The sequence below is a fragment of the Arachis ipaensis genome, chromosome B1 (genome assembly GCF_059453495.1).
Source record: "Arachis ipaensis isolate K30076 ecotype BB chromosome B1, ASM5945349v1, whole genome shotgun sequence".
In the NCBI taxonomy this organism is placed as follows: domain Eukaryota; kingdom Viridiplantae; phylum Streptophyta; class Magnoliopsida; order Fabales; family Fabaceae; genus Arachis; species Arachis ipaensis.
The window spans coordinates 1,215,067-1,234,174 of NC_142436.1; the positions used below are offsets into that span (position 1 = coordinate 1,215,067).

Genomic DNA, 19,108 nt, shown 5'->3' on the forward strand with positions numbered 1-19,108 from the left:
AAGACTAATGTGATCGAATAAAATTTTGAGAGATCTATTTGATTAACGAGTAAAATTTGATGGATTATTTTAGTCATTTACTCTGGAATTAAAATTATAAACTAGAGATTGAAATTCATGTTCCGAAATAATCTTCAATCCGAGATGTGCTAATGCTCTTCATGTAGTCATGTAGACATTCATATTCTTTTCTGGATCATACTTTAATAGAAACATTGGTGAAAGAGAACTACTGATGATTTCCAAATAAAAAAATGTGCCTCAATAACACGTCGTTATAACAATCCTACTAATAAGTGTTGAAATATCATGAATTATTATACATGGAAATTCATGACTGACAGTTTTAACTAATATTTGTGAAGAATCATTTTATAATCTGATATAAAATCCATTATATTAAGAAGTGAAGGTGCCAGACTGCCTGTAACAATGTTAATCATGTCACCTTCAATTGTTGTGACATGAAGTCCCTAATTTCATCTAACATCAAAGATGATTCAGGCAAATCCTCAAACACATAAGACCCATGAAATGCATTTGGATACTCCACCAACCTCACTCCTACTCCTGCACTCTCTAAACCCTTGCAATATTTTCTTTGCCAATCTTGCAACGGGTCGGATCCACCAATCACCACGAGCGTGTTCGGGAATTTCGAGCCCGAAAATCTTGCCGAATTTGGTCCGAACACGTTCGCGGCAGGATGGTTCCGGTTCGACCCTTTCGGCAAGAATGCTTTCCAGAACCAATCAGCCCGGTCCACCGACAAACCCGGAGCCCCGTTTCCAATTCGGATCTCTGACTCAGTCCTTTCCTCCCCGCCAAAAAACGGCTGAACTGCAATCAGCCCACGCAATCTCACGCGCTCAAATTTACACGCGCCAGCACGTGCCACTACGTGGTGTCCCAAATTCCCACCAGCGCTATCGCCCATGATAAAACACCGGCCAAGATCTGCGCCAGGAGGGAGGCGCGTGGGGTCCACGGAGTCAAGAAACTTGACGACGTCAAACCCGTCGTCGTATTGGGCGGGGCAGCGGTGCTCAGGGGCAAGACGGTAATTAACTGAGATCACAATGGAGCGGATGTGATTGGACACGCGCCTGGCAAACGAGTCCATGAAGACGGTGTTGGCAGAGTTAGTTGCAAATCCGCCGCCGTGGAAATATACTACGACGGGGAGAGTGTCACCAGTGGCAGTGGCGGCGGCGATAGAGTGGGAGGGAGTGTATTGTCGGAACCAGAGGTCGCGGGAGGGGTCGACGGTGACATCGACTGAGGAGGGTGGGGTGGGCGGTGTTTTGGGGTCGAAGAGGCGGAGGAGGCGGCGGTTGATGGTGAAGTTAGGGCGGAAGCAGGCTTTGCGGATGCGCGAGTAGGCTGAGATCATAAGCTTGATCTTCCATGGAAGCGACATTGTTGTAAGAAACTAAGAATGAATGAGTGAGTCCGTTAACGACAAGTGCCGAAAGTAACAAACGCTTTTGGTTTCTGTTATGGTTAGGTTAGTTATTAGTTATTACTGTTTTTCTTTCTTTTTTTAGTGGAAACTTGTATTAATAAGTTGGTAATTGGTTGACATTTAACAAAAAGGCCACGTGGAGTTAATTTGTCAGGGTAAATTTTATATTAGAAAAATCTTAAAGTCAGCCGTTTTTAGCAATTTTTATTATAAATATTAAATAAATTTATTAATTTATGTATATAAATTATAATATAAATATAAATTTTGTTAACTCATATGTATAAATTATTACTAATTAAATATTTATTAACTATGTAGTACTTCTGAATTTAAATTATATAATTGAAGTTTTTGATAGCAATATGTCTGGTTGCATATATATATATATATAGGCTCCATTAATCATTTTCATCGTATTATTTTATAATGAGTAGTATTTTAGTATTAAAATTAAAAAAATATTAACGTAACATCTTCTGGTGTGTCCGTAAGTATATATATTTCTGATCAACTTATTTTTTAAAAAATATATTTTTTATAATTTATATAAAATTTAATATTTAATATATAATTATATATACCAATTACAATCATTAATATTTTAAATTATTTAATTATATTAATATTCAATCATTCTAATTATCAGTCACTGTAATATAATTTTTAATCAAATATAATTAACTATAAATATGATATTAACATTAATAATTTTGTTAATATTTTTTATTACGTATGTGTGTACTTTATTAGTATCAAATTTGACATTGATATATCAATAATTAATTTCTATCATTAATTTTATGCTACTAAAGATTATATAAAGTATTTTTTTTTTGTGATTTTTTTGAGTTTAAATTTAAAAATTAAAGTATTTTGTTTAATTTTTTAAAAGTTAAGTACAATTTTGTTTCCTATAGTTTAGGTCGAAAATTTTATTTGTCTTTAACTTTTTTTTTACATTTAAATTTGTTCCTAAGATTCAACTTAGTTTTAGGGTAAGTTACTTAATTATATAACCAGAAGAAAGAAAATTAAGTGTGTCCCTCAAAGTATAAAAGGCTACATCAATGTCTCAAGTCGTATTTCTATGTAAATTGAATTGAATAAATTTGAGGGTAAAAAATCTTAATAAGCAAGTCAAGAATCATGTAACGTAAATACGCCAAAGCGAAAATCGTTTCAGCAATAAGCCAAATCATATTTTTATATAATTCGAACCATGTTGGTTCGAATTCCATTTCTACGTAATTCGAACCAGCTTGGTTCGAATTATACAGAAACACATGCATACACGTAATTCGAACCAGCTTGGTTCGAATTACACACAAACATACGCACACACATAATTCGAACCAGCTTGGTTGGAATTACACACAAACACACGCACACACTAATTCGAACCAGCTTGGTTCGAATTATACACAGTAATTCATTGTATAATTCGAATTATGATGTTAAAAAATTAATAATTTATTTAAAAAAATTTATTAAAAAAATTAATAATTTAAAAATTAAAAAAAATATATTTTTATTTCATACGTTAAAAAAAGCTAACAAAATATTTAATTACGAGACTTCTTTAAAATATTAATGAGCTATCAATTCGAATTCCATACAATACTTTTCTGTCCATTTTTAATAGTTCATGAATATTTTTTAATAAATTTTTTTAATAAATTTTTTTAAATTATAGTACAAAAAATATTTTATCCTATGCAAAACAATTTAAAAAAAATGGCTTAAAAAATGTTAGGAGTACTATAAAAATTTGTAATGTTATAATAACTTAGGTAAATACATGCATGTACTCAAATTTTAAATAAAATACTCTACATAGTCGATAATAATTTAGAAATGAAAGAAAATATTTTATTCCATACAAAATAATTAAAAAATATATTTTATTCTATACAAAATAATTTTAAAAAATGGCTTAAAAGAAGTTATGAGTACTATAAAAGTTTATAATATTCTAGTGATTTAGGTAAATACATGATAAAAATATTTTTTCTTTAATTTCTAAATTATTAGTGACTATGTGGAGTATTTCTTTAATGTCCTAAGTCATTAGGACATTACAAATTTTTATAGTACTTCTAACATCTTTTAAGCCATTTTTTAAATTATTTTGCATAGAATAAAATATTTTTTTGTGGTATAATTTAAATAAATTTATTAAAAAATATTCATGATAATTTTTTAATAAAATTATTTAAATTATATGGTGAGAAATTACATGATTCGAATTACGCATAGGGAAGTTCGAATTACTCTGATTCAAATGATATGGTGAGCAATTTGAATTCTATACAATACTCTTCTGCCCATTCTTGATAGCTCATGAATATTTTTTAATAAATTTATTTAAATTATACCACAAAAAAATATTTTATTCTATGTAAAATAATTTAAAAAATGGCTTAAAAGATGTTAGAAGTACTATAAAAATTTGTAATGTCCTAATGACTTAGGACATTAAAGAAATACTCCACATAGTCACTAATAATTTAGAAATTAAAGAAAAAATATTTTTATCATGTATTTACCTAAATCACTAAAATATTATAAACTTTTATAGTACTCATAACTTCTTTTAAGCCATTTTTTAAAATTATTTTGTATAGAATAAAATATATTTTTTAATTATTTTGTATGGAATAAAATATTTTCTTTCATTTCTAAATTATTATCGACTATGTAGAGTATTTTATTTAAAATTTGAGTACATGCATGTATTTACCTAAGTTATTATAACATTACAAATTTTTATAGTACTCCTAACATTTTTTTTAAATTTTTTTGCATAGGATAAAATATTTTTTGTACTATAATTTAAAAAAATTTATTAAAAAAATTTATTAAAAAATATTCATAAACTATTAAAAATGGACAGAAAAATATTGTATGGAATTCGAATTGATAGCTCATTAATATTTTAAAGAAGTCTCGTAATTAAATATTTTGTTAGCTTTTTTTAACGTATGAAATAAAAATATTTTTTTTTTTAATTTTTAAATTATTAATTTTTTAATAAATTTTTTTAAATAAATTATTAATTTTTTAACATCATAATTCGAATTATACAATGAATTACTGTGTGTAATTCGAACCAAGCTGGTTCGAATTAGTGTGTGCGTGTGTTTGTGTGTAATTCGAACCAAGCTGGTTCGAATTACGTGTATGCATGTGTTTGTGTATAATTCGAACCAAGCTGGTTCGAATTACGTAGAAATGGAATTCGAACCAGCATGGTTCGAATTATATAAAAATATGATTTGGCTTATTGTTGAAACGATTTTCGCTTTGGCGTAATTACGTTACATGATTCTTGACTTGGCTTATTAAGGTTTTTTACCCTAAATTTGATTTAGGCTATTACGTACTAAATCGAATCCAATAGATTCAAATTACATGGTAAATTTAATTGAAATAGACATGCTTTGATACCAGCTAATTGTGCCCATAGTAAATCGAAGTCATAATGATTTTTATAAATCAAATTCCATAGATTCGATTTACATGCACGTGGTTTTACGCTCAATCGAACTCAATGGCTTCGATTTAGTTGCAATGCAACTATATATACAAGTCAAAGCAATATATAGATTAGTTTGATAAAGTTTTTGTTTGAAAAATAATTTATTAAATTAATTTTTAAAAAAATAATTTTTAAATAAATTTTTATTATTTATTTTTTATAAATTACACTAAAAATAATTTTTAATAAACACAATTAATAATAATTATATTTAATAAATATTTTATAATTTTAAAAATATTATAATAAATATAAATATATAAAAATTAAATAAATTTATATATTTATTAATATATAAAGTTATATTAAATCTTTTAATTTTAATAAGAACAAACTAATAATTTGAAGAAATATTTCTATAAGAGAAAGAAATAAAAATATATTATATCCATCTTGTTAAAGATTTAGTCACTCAACATATTCTTTCACTACTCTTTTCAAATACTCTAAAAAAAAATATTATTATTATTATTATTATTATTATTATTATTATTATTATTATTATTATTATTATTATATATGATCAATTTTTTATTTATTTTATTCAAAAAGATCAATAATTCATACGTAATAATCTTATTATTGAGAATACTTAACAAGAGTACTAAAATGTCAACAAGGTATAGCTCAAATGGTAAAATTTCTCCATACTCATCTAAGAGGTCGTTATTTCTAACAAAAATTATGTTAACAAGAGATGTCGTGCGCTGTCGCCGTTTCTGCTCCTGCGCCAGCACGTCCATAAGCGTATGGGTGTACGCGGATCGGATCGGATATGATATCTGCGTTTTTTAGTATCGGATCGGATATCAGATATATCCGCATAATTGAACCTTCTCTTTTTAATTATATTTCTATGTAAAAAATTCAATAAAAATATTTTTTTCTAATCAAACTTTTCCTAAATAACAAAAATAAAATAATACAATATATGAATAATAATTAATAACTAAAACATATAAACAAGTAAATATAATACCAAACATATATATATATATATATATATTTATTATTGTGCGGATCCGCGGATAGGATGCGGATATTTACCGCGGATCTGTGAATACGATCCGATCCATGAACATCCCCTACATGAGCGGATGTGGTGGAGACGACGGAGTTAAAGTCGCGTCGCCGTTTTTGTTTCCCAGAGAGCTTTGCTGCGTTGCTCCTCGCCGCTACACCTCGCGTTCTCGTTGCTGTTCCATGGGGTTTGAAGTCTGCTTTTTATTTTATTTTGTTGATTCTTTGATATCTGAAATACAGATTTTCGGTATTGGTTTCTTCTTCTGTTTTTTGTTTATTACATTGTTTTTTCTTGTTGTCTTGTTGCTATTTTTTGTTGTTGTTGCTTTTAAAATTTTTATTGTTAGTTGTTGCCTTGCTTGTTGGATGAAAAAATAAGAAAAAGAAGAGAAATCGAGTATTTTGGTGAAAAAAGTTGTTGGAGAAGAGTTATTTGAAAATGGTATTTTAGTCCATAAGACGATATTAAAATTAAGTTATACCTTAGAGACGAATTCGAATGCAAAAAAGGATTGGAGATGAATAAAATTTTCGGTCTAATCATAAGGGATCAAAATCGTACTTAACCATTTTTAATTTGTTTTTCTTCCTTAATTATTTCATAGAATAAGAATGTATTATTTATTTTTTTATCGAAATTGATCTTTTCAATATACAAGTTATAATTTTTATGATATTTTTTTGATGTAGCAATTCTATTATTCTTTTAATAATTTGATGATTGTTTTTACTCAAACGTATTCTTTTCATCTAATGTTACGGCGCAATTTTTCTTTGCCGCAATTGTTTACAATGCACCACATCAATCAAATACCACCTCAAGTTGTATACTTGTATTCACTAATTCATGTTCTAATTACATAGATATAAAAGTTTAATGAACATGCAATGAACTCTATTTTACTGAAGGATGATTGGATCTACTCATATATTATTACTAACATAATGGAATGTGGGTAAAAGTTTTTTTAAGAGGAGCTCGATTTTTTATCGAGCAATTATTTCTAAGGAGTTTCACAGACCAAGTTCAAATTCTATCTCCTCAAATTCTTTCTACGTCTAGTAGAAAATTTTTGAAGTGGAGCATATAATGAGATTGAGGTTCTTCAATTTAGGTTCAATTTTTAAAAATTTATGTTAGATTTGGAGATGCAATTTCAAATATTGATATTGTGTTCATTTTTTTCTTGTAAATTTTTCATAATTAAAAATAATTTTATAATAAATTGTACTTTTTTTTCGGAAACTACCAACCATTTTGTACGTCAATGCAATGTTATTGATGGGAATAAAAGTCAATTTAGTTTTTTGTTGCGACTAATCTATACCTTACCATATTATATGGATAGCGGATGATAAAACTTATTTAATAAAATGATGGTTTGAATTTGTACGGATTCTAAATGTTCAAACTGATGAAATTATTTAAGTGGGTTGTTTAACTCTAATCTATATTGTCTAAAGCCTAAAATAGCTTAAATATTTAAATACTTTGATTCTAATATTAGCATTTGATTATATTAGTTTTAGAAAAATTTGAATTGTTACCTCAATTTATACGATTATCATTTTTTGTTATGTTATTTTTAAAAATTTTAATATAAATGTTTTTTTTTTGTTTATAAATTTATTTTTATTTTTATTGACACCCAATATAACTAAAAAAATAAAATAGTTAAGTTAAAAAATGGCTAAAATAATACTTTTAGATTATTATTCAAACTAAAACTAAAACTTATATAATACTATTAGTTGTATTAAAGAATTTTATTGACGTTGTATAAAATAGTTAATAGTTAGGGTTAAAATTTATTAACAACTGTAAAGTTAAGAATTTTTGTTGTCCAGTGTGATATATTTAGTTGGGTTAAAATTTTATTAAGGATTAAGGGCTTGTTTGGGTGAACTTTTAAAAAAATATCTTTTTTTGAGTTATCTTTTTTTAAAAGATTTTATAGAGAAGTAAAAGTAATTTTATATTTAGATATCTCATGTAAAAAGGTCTTTTTATCTATCAATTATGTTTGGGTATAACAATATAAAAGTACTTTTTTTGTTTATTTATTACATGAAAAACATCTTTTTTTTTAAGGAAAAAGGATCTTTTAAAAATAGATGTAAATTACAACTTCTCAAAAAAGATCTTTTTTTTTATTTTACTAGTGCTTTTACTTTTACTATTAGAAATTTGCCAAACACATTAAAAAATAAAAAAGATCTTTTTTCATTGAAACAAGATCTTTTTTTAACAAAATAATGGTGCCCAAACATGCACTAAGTATTATTTTGGTCTCTAACGTAGAGATCAAAAATTTATTTCGTCTTCAATCTATTTTTTGTTATAAAATGATCTCAAAGATTTCAGTTTATTTTAAAATCGTCTTTTTTTACTAAATTTTTTTTATTAGCAAGTGATTCTTTCCTAAAAAAATTATAAAATAAAATAAAATAAAAGAAAGAAAGGGAACACGGATAAAGAGAAGGGGGGTTGAGGGAAGAAAGAGAAAGGGCGGAAGGAAGAAAGGGAATATGGAAGGGAAGGTAGCGCTGCCGCTTTCCGCGCCCTGCGTCCTGTGCCCCACGCCACCGCCTGACGCCTGTGATGGAGAAGGATAAATCGTGTTTAGTGTCGTTGCTCGCCGTTTTTATCTCTGTTTTTGTTTTTGTTTTGCTTCTTCTGGTTTTATTTTTGTTGTTGCTTCATTATTCATTATTGTTGTTGGTGTTGTTTTTCTAGTTGTTATTATTTCATTGCTTCTGCTTTATGTTTTTGTACTCTACTTCTGTATGCTTCTGTTTCTGCATTTTGCTTCTGTTCCTGCATTTGGTTGATTTGGGGGAAGAGAGGGGAAAGGTATTTTCATCTGAAGGACGATTTTAAAATAAACTGAAACCTTTAGAACCATTTTGTAGTAAAAAAAAGGCTAAAAACGAAATAAATTTTTAGCCTCTACCTTAGGGACCAAAATCATACTTAACCCTTTTATTAACGTATAATTAATAGGATCATTGGATTAAAATTTAGTTATCAAATAATATGTATTTAGATATATAAGAACATAATCATAAGTATAAAAAAACTAAGTTAATAACTACAATTAAAAACTATAATTAATATATATATAATTAATTTAGCATTAATTAAAATTTTATTTTTTCTATTTTAAAGATATCAATCCTATCATTAATTCATTATTAATATTAAATGAATACACAATTATAATTGGCAATATTCTACATAATTATAATATTTTTCATAATAATAATTATTATTTCTATTATGCTACTATTTGCATGAATGCATTATTAAAAGAAAATTATCATATATTAATTAAATTATTTACTAATTATACATAATTAAAATTATATATTTTATTATACAAAGTAATAATTAATTAATCTAATTTGTTATTAGACAAAATCAATTAGCATACAAGTCATGTCTTTAATAGTGATTTATGAAAATTACTGCTATTAATAAAGATTGCCATAATTTATGAAGATTATAATTTTATACATACAATAATATTGATAATAAAGAATAAAAATATTATTGAATGATTGTAGTCTTAAAAATAATCATATATATAATAAAAAATTATTAATAATTATTTAAACAAAGTAAATATATCTAGATAATCTGTTTTACGTACGCTAAAAAAATTATTAAGCTATAATGAATAGGATTGTCGAAGTAAATTTTAGTTGTCCAATAATATATATTTAGATATATATAAAAAATAAGTTAATAGCTAGAATTGATAACTATAATCAATATATATCGAATTAATTTAGTATTAATTAAAATAGTATTTTTTATTTTAAAACAATTTAATTCTATCATTATTATTATTATTATTATTAAATAAATATACAATGATAATTAACATTATTTTAAGTAATCATAATACTGTCCATAATTATTGTTATTTCTATTATACCACTATTTTCATGAATATATTATTAAAAATAAATTATTATATATTAATTAAATTATTCATTAATATGCATAAATAAAATTATTTGTTTTTATTATACACTTTTAAAATAATTAATTAATTAATTAATTTTTTATTAAAGATAATTAATTAGCATACAAGTTCATGTCTTTATTAGTAATTTTATGAAGATTACCATAATTTATAGAAATTACACGTACAATAATATTAATAATAAAAAGAAATATTAAATAATTGTAGGCTAAAAATTAATCATATACATACAAACATATACGTATATGGAAACTATTAATTAGTTAATTAATTAATTAATTAATTAATATATATAAAAGAAAATCATCATAATAAGAAAATAGTTAATATATATCATTTAAATATATTTACATACAATTAATATATACATATATATAAATAAAAAAATATTTAAAATTAATTAAATAAAATAAATATATTTTGAAAATATAAAAATTATTAATTAGACAATTAATATACGTATACAAAAATAAAAAATTATTAACTAAAAAATTATTGTAGGTTTTTAATTTTACAAATCAATCACGTATAATTAGAATAATTAATTCTAAAAATAGATAATCAAATTAATTTAGCATTATGTGATTGTAAATTTTTTTATTTGAGACTTATATTTGTTTAACAATTATTATGACTATTAGATTATATTTTAATATTGAATTTAATATATTATTAAATATAATTTTTTTAAATTTTTAACTTATGTTCTTTTGTCTTTTTATTTTATCTTAATTTCTTTACAAATATAATTTTATTAAGAATTTTAAAGCAATATCTGGACATGAAATTTAGAAACTTAAAGTTAGGATATTTCAATATAAGAATCTATAAATGTGCAATGATCGATGTTAGAGATATAAACTAAAATTTTGATTGTTTACAAAAAATGTATACGCATATTTTTTCATAAAAATGAAGACGTTAATTTATTGCATACTATGCCTTTTTTGCTATATAGTTTTTTCTTAATATTTATATGAATAAAAAATAATAAATTTAATTTAATTTAAAGTTAAATATATTACAGCATATTTTTTTATTAAAATACTTCAGATATAGATAAAAAATTAATCATTTTCCGTGTATTATTGGACGGTACATACCCTAGTTTAATAGGAATGTATATGTTGCTTACCAAAATACCAAGTCTAGAAAAAAATTTACAGTAAAATAACAAATAAATTTTAAAAAATTTATATTTCAGATAAATTAATTTTTTAAAAATATCAATAAAATTTTTTATAATAATAAATGTGAATATATTATTTTTAGATTAGTCTTTATGATTAAGATAAAAAGTCCTAATTTAAACATAATTTGTTTATGTATGTATTTTTTTTCTAGGGTATAATTTATCTAAAATATAAATTTTTAGAAATTTATTTATCATTTTATTTAAAGATTTAATATAGAACTAAAATATAATATTTTTAAATGTATTATTTTTTGTTATTTTATCTAAAATATGACTGTGTTTGGCCAAAAACAAAACTTAGAAGGTTTAGTTTTAAGTTTCAAATTTTTAAATTTTTTAAACCACAAAAATCCAAAAGTTTGACTTCAATTTTTAAAATATTTTAATTTTTTTAAAATAGAAATTAGAGACTCTAATTTAAATTTTTTTATTTTTTTAAAAATAAAAATTAAAGAATTTACTTCCAATTTAAAAATAAGTCTGATACGTACTAGTATCACATCGAATTAGCAGTTTATACGTATCCAACACACAACATGTATTGTTTTCGATGCTCGCCACGTATCCAACACGCTGGATGCATATTGCGCCTAATCACGACACGTGTCCATTATGTTTTATGTGTGCTGAGTCAGCAAATAACCTATGTGTTAGATTTATTATACTTACAACGTCTACCCATTTGTATATACACTAAAAAAAGCGTATTTCTAATAAAAATTCACATATTTTTTCATATTAAAAAAAAAAAAAAAAAAAAACCGATTTCTCCACTCTATATCTTAAACGAGCTACATTTGGGGTTAACCCCAAAATTTCATTTTATTTTTTTGGTTTGTAGTAAAATCCGTGGGTTTCAACTTTCACCGATTTTGAAGGCAAGCAAGGAACCTTGGGAAAAGAGAAAGAAATAAAGTCCAAAGTTTGGGTTAGCTTTTCTAAACACTCTCTCTTCCTCTTTTTTCTTCATTCTTGTCAACCACACCACTCTCTTTGTATCTTCTTCTTCCACAGTAACTCTAACATTTTCTCATGGTCTAGCTTTTGGAATTTTTGTGCAAAAGTCTTAGAAGAAATGAAATACTCATCATAGACACTACTTAAAGTTTGAAACTTTACCACGTTTTAAAGATACCCACCAAAGCATTTGCAGCCATGCCACCCATAAAAAAAAATATATAAAGATGGCTTTGGAAATTTTTTTTTTTGGAAGGGAATTTCAACAACCATTTACATACATAGATGTTCCTTCTAGGATGCTGATTTTATGTTTCCGGTAAGCTCTTTGTCTTAATTTCATATCAAATATAATGTATTTTTTTTTTTTGGAAAAAATAAAAATAAAAAATGAACTGGTTCTTTGAAACCCGCCAGTTCATCGGTTTTTTTTAAAAAATCTCCCAAATCAAACCGGGTTTTACTGGTTTTACGCCTTATCCGGTCTTGTAACTAACCTGAACCGATTTTGAGGTCGGATTACCGGTTTTTCGGTCTAACTGATCGAGTCAATTTAGTTTTTACAATTCTGTTTGTTTTAGAAGCCAGATCAAATCATGTTAATTAAAAGGAGAAAATAAAAAGTGACAAGTTTTTTTTTTTAGTATCCCGTTATGATCAAGAAAATCAATATCATAACCTACTTTCTTATATTTATATATAAACAGCATATTTGTTTGTATAATTTCGTAGTTTGAATCAAAGGGAATTGAATTGAATTAGCAAATTAGCAACAATGGCAAAGAGTTCAATGAAGCTAGCTTTTTGGATCCTCTTGTTAGTTTGCATATCTGGTTAGTCTCTCTAATCTTTTCTTCTTCCTAAATATGGTTCCTATTATTTTACTTTTTGAGTTTAAATAATAGAATGAATTTCCTTCCCTTTATTTGTCAAATCTTTATTATGTTTAATATTTTTAGACAAGGAAAAAAAAATAAAAGTTAAAGTAGAAGAGGGGAGAGAGTGAAATTAAAGAGAAAAATTAATGGTTGGAGAGTGGATAACAAGAAAAATATGTTTAAATAAATTTTCTACTTTTTGATATAATAATAATAATAATAATAATAATAATAATAATAATAATAATAAAAAAAAAAAAAAAGAAGTGTCTTATGTGATTGTTATTATTGTAATTGGACAGTGGAAGTAGCAAGAATTGAAGCAAGGGGACCCTTTGAATGTCCAAGGATGATACATTGTGACAGTGTGTGTCAAGGATTTCCCAGTTGCTGCATAAATGGAAAATGCATTTGTCAGAAATGCCCTTCTCAGAAAACTGAAGATGATTATCAACCTCTACAGGACACTACTAAACCCAATTCTCAGTTAAATTAGGCCTTGTTTTTGTTCTTGTTCTCTTAAATGATGATCATCTACTAGCTGGTTAACAGCATTAGTATTGTATGCTCTTTGATATCTTTTAATAAATAAATAAATAATATTTACGGCTAATTTTTTTAGCAACGGAGACCTAGTATGTGTTGTGTTATGCACAGTTATGGAGCTATAATCTGTTTTTATGGATATAGAGATAAATTATTTTTTTTTTAAATTAAAATTTTTAAATCGGAGGCTTAGTTTTGTCTGCAATATAAAACCTAGGGTCCGATTTATGGCGTGGTGAAGGTGATGAACAAATCGGAGACTCAGTTTTGTTTGGGATACAAAACCTAGGTCCGATTTGCACCTTTAAGCACAAATCTGATCTTCACATGAAAAAAAATAACATCAAGTCTCCACATGTTTGAAAACACCATTGAAAAGCCAACACCAAAAATAAAAAGCAAATATGTACTTGTGAAAATAGTTGTGTGTATCTGTCAAATACTGATTTTCCACATTTCCAAAATACCAAAATCTCTCCAACTTCACTACTAAATATTACAATCAATATTTGTATTATTAAGATTAAGAGTGATCATGCTATAATCACAAACTAAAGCACCAAATCACTATAAATAGTTTAGAAACTACATCAAATGACTTTTTTGTATAGTAAATTGGTTTTAAACTGGTTTATAATATGGTGGACTAATTTAAATTAGTTTATATAGAAAAAAAAAAAAAAAAAAAAAAAACTAGTTTAGCATTTAAAAAATTGGTTTTAACCACTAATACCCTCACTTTGAGAATGTTTACTATCTGCAACTAAAAATTTATGGCTCTTTCCATCCACTCTTATAATACTAGAACCTGGAGCCTTGCTTATTCCTTTCTTCTTCATCTGTCATCTGATTGAAAAGCCTACAGCCTTCGTCGATCAAGCCAGAATGGCAGCAAGCTGTGAAAATGGCCAAAAATATGACCTCATTAGACCTCGTGCCGGATTCAATCAACTCTGCAAATTGTTTCAATGCTTCTTGACTTCTTGTCCATGTCCATTTATTGCATTTTTGCCATCTCTATACATCCTGTTTGATTTGGCTTCCATCAATGTATTCATGGACCCATCTGCGATAATCAAGAAGCACAAGACCGGCAGAAGCAGAAAGAACACTGGTCAATGTAACCCCATCAGGTTGAAAAACTGATGCCTGCATTTCATAGAACATGTCAAGTGATTCGTTCAGATTTTGGAAATTGGCATTGCACCAATCCACCTATCATACTAGTCTAAGAAACAATGTCCTTCTTAGACATTTCATCAAACACTTGCCTTGCATCATCAACAGACTCACACTTCATATACATATCCATCACAGCATTGCCTACCTCTAACCGACTCAGTTTCGCACAAGCGTATGCTAACAATAGTTGCCACATTAGGCTCAACATTCATTCTCAAAAACAATGCAATGGCTTCTTCAAACAACCCAGCCTTCACATACCCAGATATCAAACCAGTCTAAGTGTCTAAGACACCACATCTCTCATAGGCATTTCATCAAACACCTTGCAAGCACTGTACTTGTTTCAATTTGCTTCAAGCTCCAATCAAATTGCTTCAAGTAATTGCAGCGGTAATGAACCTCAGTGACATGATTTTACTGATAAAGTTTGAAACTTTGGAGATAAGTCACTGGAAACAAGGGCAGAGATCAATAATTGTGCATGGATTTGCTTGAAGGATCTCAAATAAAATTCGATCATATATTTTTGACCCTCCAATAAAATATACAGCATATTCAGCTGTTTCAGCTTTTTTTTTTCGGTGTACACTGTTTCAGCATTTTGGATCAACCCACTATGTATTGGGCTTATTATAATGATCTTATTGGATATATTATTGGGCTTATCAATTAGTTCCATCTTCTTGAGGCCCATTTATTTTCAATGCTATATATTTTAAAAAAAAAATAAACTATCATTTCTACCCACAAAAGTTAAAAACGCTGACATATTTACGCATAGAAAAAGAAAATTATCATTTGTACCAATGAAATATAGGTTTCGCATAACAAAATTATCCAAACACTAAAAAATTACCTAAAATCCGTAAATTACCCTTATCTTTACTACCATTTTTCTAATATCAAATCTCACCACCGCCCCCCTTCACCCAGCCACCCAAATGGAAGAGTTTCTAACCCTAATCTCTTTCACCCAGCCACCCAAATGGAAGAGTTTCTAACTCTAACCCTCTTCACCACTACCCCCTGTCCCTTCTAATCTCAAATTCCACTACCAACCTCTTCACCCAACCACCCTAAATGGAAGAGTTTCTAACCGTAACCCTCTTCACCTAGCCACCACCCCGTGTCCCTCTAAAACTCACACACGGAGACATTATACACACACCCCCACCCGAGGAAGAAGAAGAGAAGAGGAGGGGGAGGGAGACCGCACTGGCAACGTGGGACTCGTCGTCGCTATTGCATCATCGTCGTTGTTGTTGAGGGAGTCCGAAGAGGAGATGCGAGCCAGAACCAAGGAAGGGGGAGCTGTTGCCGCCAGGGCGCCTTGCTATTGCCGGCTCCATCGCGAATGTCGCCTCCATTGATTGAGTCTGTCGCTGTCGTTGTCGCTAGTTTGGAAGGAAGAGAGAGCGCAAGAGATCGGAGAAGGAAGAGAGGGCGACGGCGCCGATGGGTGTCACTGCCACCATCGTCGTCGACGCTGTTCAGTGAAAAAGGAAGAACTGTAACAAGGAAGGAGAGCAGGAGTCCGTCACTATCACTGCCGAGCGAAGGTTTGGTTGGTTGGAAACGGATTGAGACCTGTATCTTATGAGTGTCACATCTGCTATCCCTTCAATGAAGTTACAACAAGATATGGTTGAAGTTTGTACTTGTCTTGTGTTCGTACTTGAGTTATGGTGGTAGTTAGGGTTTAGGGTGGTGGTAAGGAAGAGTTTTGGTGGTGGTAGGATTTAGGATTGGAAAAATGGTGGTGTGGAGTAAGAGAAGTTAGAGATAGGTTATATTAAAAGATAATTCAAAAATTTTAAATAATTTTTTTGAGTTTGGATAATTTTATCAACAAAAATTTATATTTCATAGATACAAATAATCATTTCTTTTTTATGGAAAAATATATTAGTATTTTTAATTTTCGTGAATAGAAATACTAATTTACTCTTTAAAAAAATTGGTAATTAAAAGCTGAGACCTTAACCCATGTGGTAACCTATATGCTTCTTAATATACTCATCCCAGTTTGAATTTTGACAAATGTGCTAAGTATTGAATTCATTTGACAAAAAAAAAAAAAAAAAACTAGTAAAATTACTTTTGATCATGAAAGATTTGAGAACAAATAATTTTAATCATAAAAAAATTAAATTAACTTGATACCATCAAAAGTTGGATGTATATGATAAAATTACCTAACGAACTATTGATTTTGAGAAATTAATTTTTTTTAGTGACTATCCAACCTTTGATGATTATTAAGTTAGTTTATATTTTCATGATAGATTACTCAAAAAATATGATAAACTAATTTTGATGTTGTAGTGTTTTTGTAAACGTTTAAATTAAGAAATAAGATACGGTAAAGGAAAATAGGATTTCATTCTCTTGATATATATATATATATATATATATATATTAAAAGGTGCAAATAAAATTTGAACTTTTCTAAATGCTCAAAATAGACTCTTCTACTATTTTTTTTTATCAATTAATTGATAAAGAAAATTACACACGTCCAAAAAGGGATGTTTATTAGGGTATCAAGTCACACGTACTTAAGCTCTTTAATTTCATCATCACAATGTATAAGATGTCATAATTAATGAACCCTAATTATGTCTGAGGTCACTTGTCTTTTTTACTTGGCTTATACATTTTATGTCTTTAACCCCTTCTTAAATAAATAGTACAAAAATATAAAGAAGCATTATTATCTTAATTATAGAAGAAAATGAAAAATGAAAGGAAGATAAAAGTGCTATATCCCATAAGAAATTTCGGCTAATTCTTTTTTATATTGGAAAATGAGGTGTGATTTGTGTTAATATTATCATGTTTTATTGTACTACATGAATATGCATGAGGGATAGTTAAATAATTCCCAAAACATAAAATTCTCTTTAAAGAAATAGTTAGTAAGTAGTAATGATTCTTACAGGAATAATTTTTGAAAAACGATGATGTACGAACGCTGATACGGATATATTATTTTTACTTTCATATTAAAAATAATTTTTTGTATTTTTTTTAAATAAATTATAATGCTATTTTATTGATATTAAAAAATAAAAGATTTTTTAATCATTTTAATAATTTTTTTAATTATTAAAAATATTTAAATATTTTTTATTTTAATAAATAATAATATATATTATTTCTAAACTCATTTCAAAAATACATATTAAAAATAAAATTGGACACGCTAACACGTGAGAGTATTTAAATGTGTCCAAGTGTGTGCGAAAAAAATTATTAAGATATGACAAACACATATGTCATACAAGTATCGATGAAGATCTTCTTTAAAATGTGTCTGATACGTAAACACAGTATTCAGTAAAATGTCCATATTTTATAATTAAAAAATAAATTATTATTCACAATTTGTTACCAAAAGAAGTTTAAATTATTTAAAAAATATTTCAATCATAGCCTTTTTTTTCAATTTCTCTTAATCTTAATCACATATTCAATCCTATAAAAATTGTCAATAACAATTTCTTGAAGTGGTTCAAACTCTTATTAGTCGGGTTTTTTTATTGTGATAAATTCTAACATCATAACAGCATATTATACCATTCTATTATAATATATTAGTATTATACCATCTCAAACTTTTATATTAAAATTGATTTACAAGAAATTTCAATGTGAGTTTTTGTATTTCATCTAAAATACAAAAGTTATCGATCAAGTACAAAGTTACATGAAAAAATAACAAACAAAAGTGGAACATATTATGCCAAAGTTAGCAATCTTCAATATGTGCCTCATGTCAGCTTGGTCGCTATAAAAGCTGGGAGCTTTGTCATGTGAGGCCCCCTCTATAATACTACAACGATAGCCTCTTGTGATCAACACGTATTTAAAATAAATCATATTTTATATTATTTTTAATATATATTATTCAGTGTATATTTTTTGTATGATTTAAAAAAATACTTTTTTTAGTTTTTATTTTATTCCATTAATTTTTGTAATTTTTATTACATTTTTAATTAAATTTTTTTATTTTAAAAATTTATATTAGATAAAAAATTATAATTAAATCTTCACTAGTTATATTAATGAATAATTTAGATACATTTAAAAATATTATATATTTATAGTAATAAATATATACGAAAGTATTCTTTGAGTACTATATCTATATTTAATTATAAGTATATTTAAATTATTCATTAATAAATTATTATTTTTTAACATAAAATTAATAATTCTAAAAATTTGTTTTAGAATATTGTATAATTTATTTCACATTAAATATAAAAATAAATATTTTAAAAATATTTTGTATTTAAAAAAAATTGAGAAGACTTAATT

General features: G+C 26.8%; 2 pseudogenes across 1 annotated transcript; both read right to left on the reverse strand.

The window, feature by feature from the left end:
* Positions 1 to 356: 356 nt before the first annotated feature.
* Positions 357 to 1,495, reverse strand: LOC107643880 (putative carboxylesterase 18 pseudogene; annotated as a pseudogene). The gene has a single exon (XR_015902715.1). The product of XR_015902715.1 is annotated as a putative carboxylesterase 18 pseudogene (transcript).
* A 12,784-nt stretch (positions 1,496 to 14,279) lies between these two features.
* LOC148575527 (pentatricopeptide repeat-containing protein At4g38010 pseudogene) lies at positions 14,280 to 15,476 on the reverse strand (annotated as a pseudogene).
* Positions 15,477 to 19,108: the final 3,632 nt, after the last annotated feature.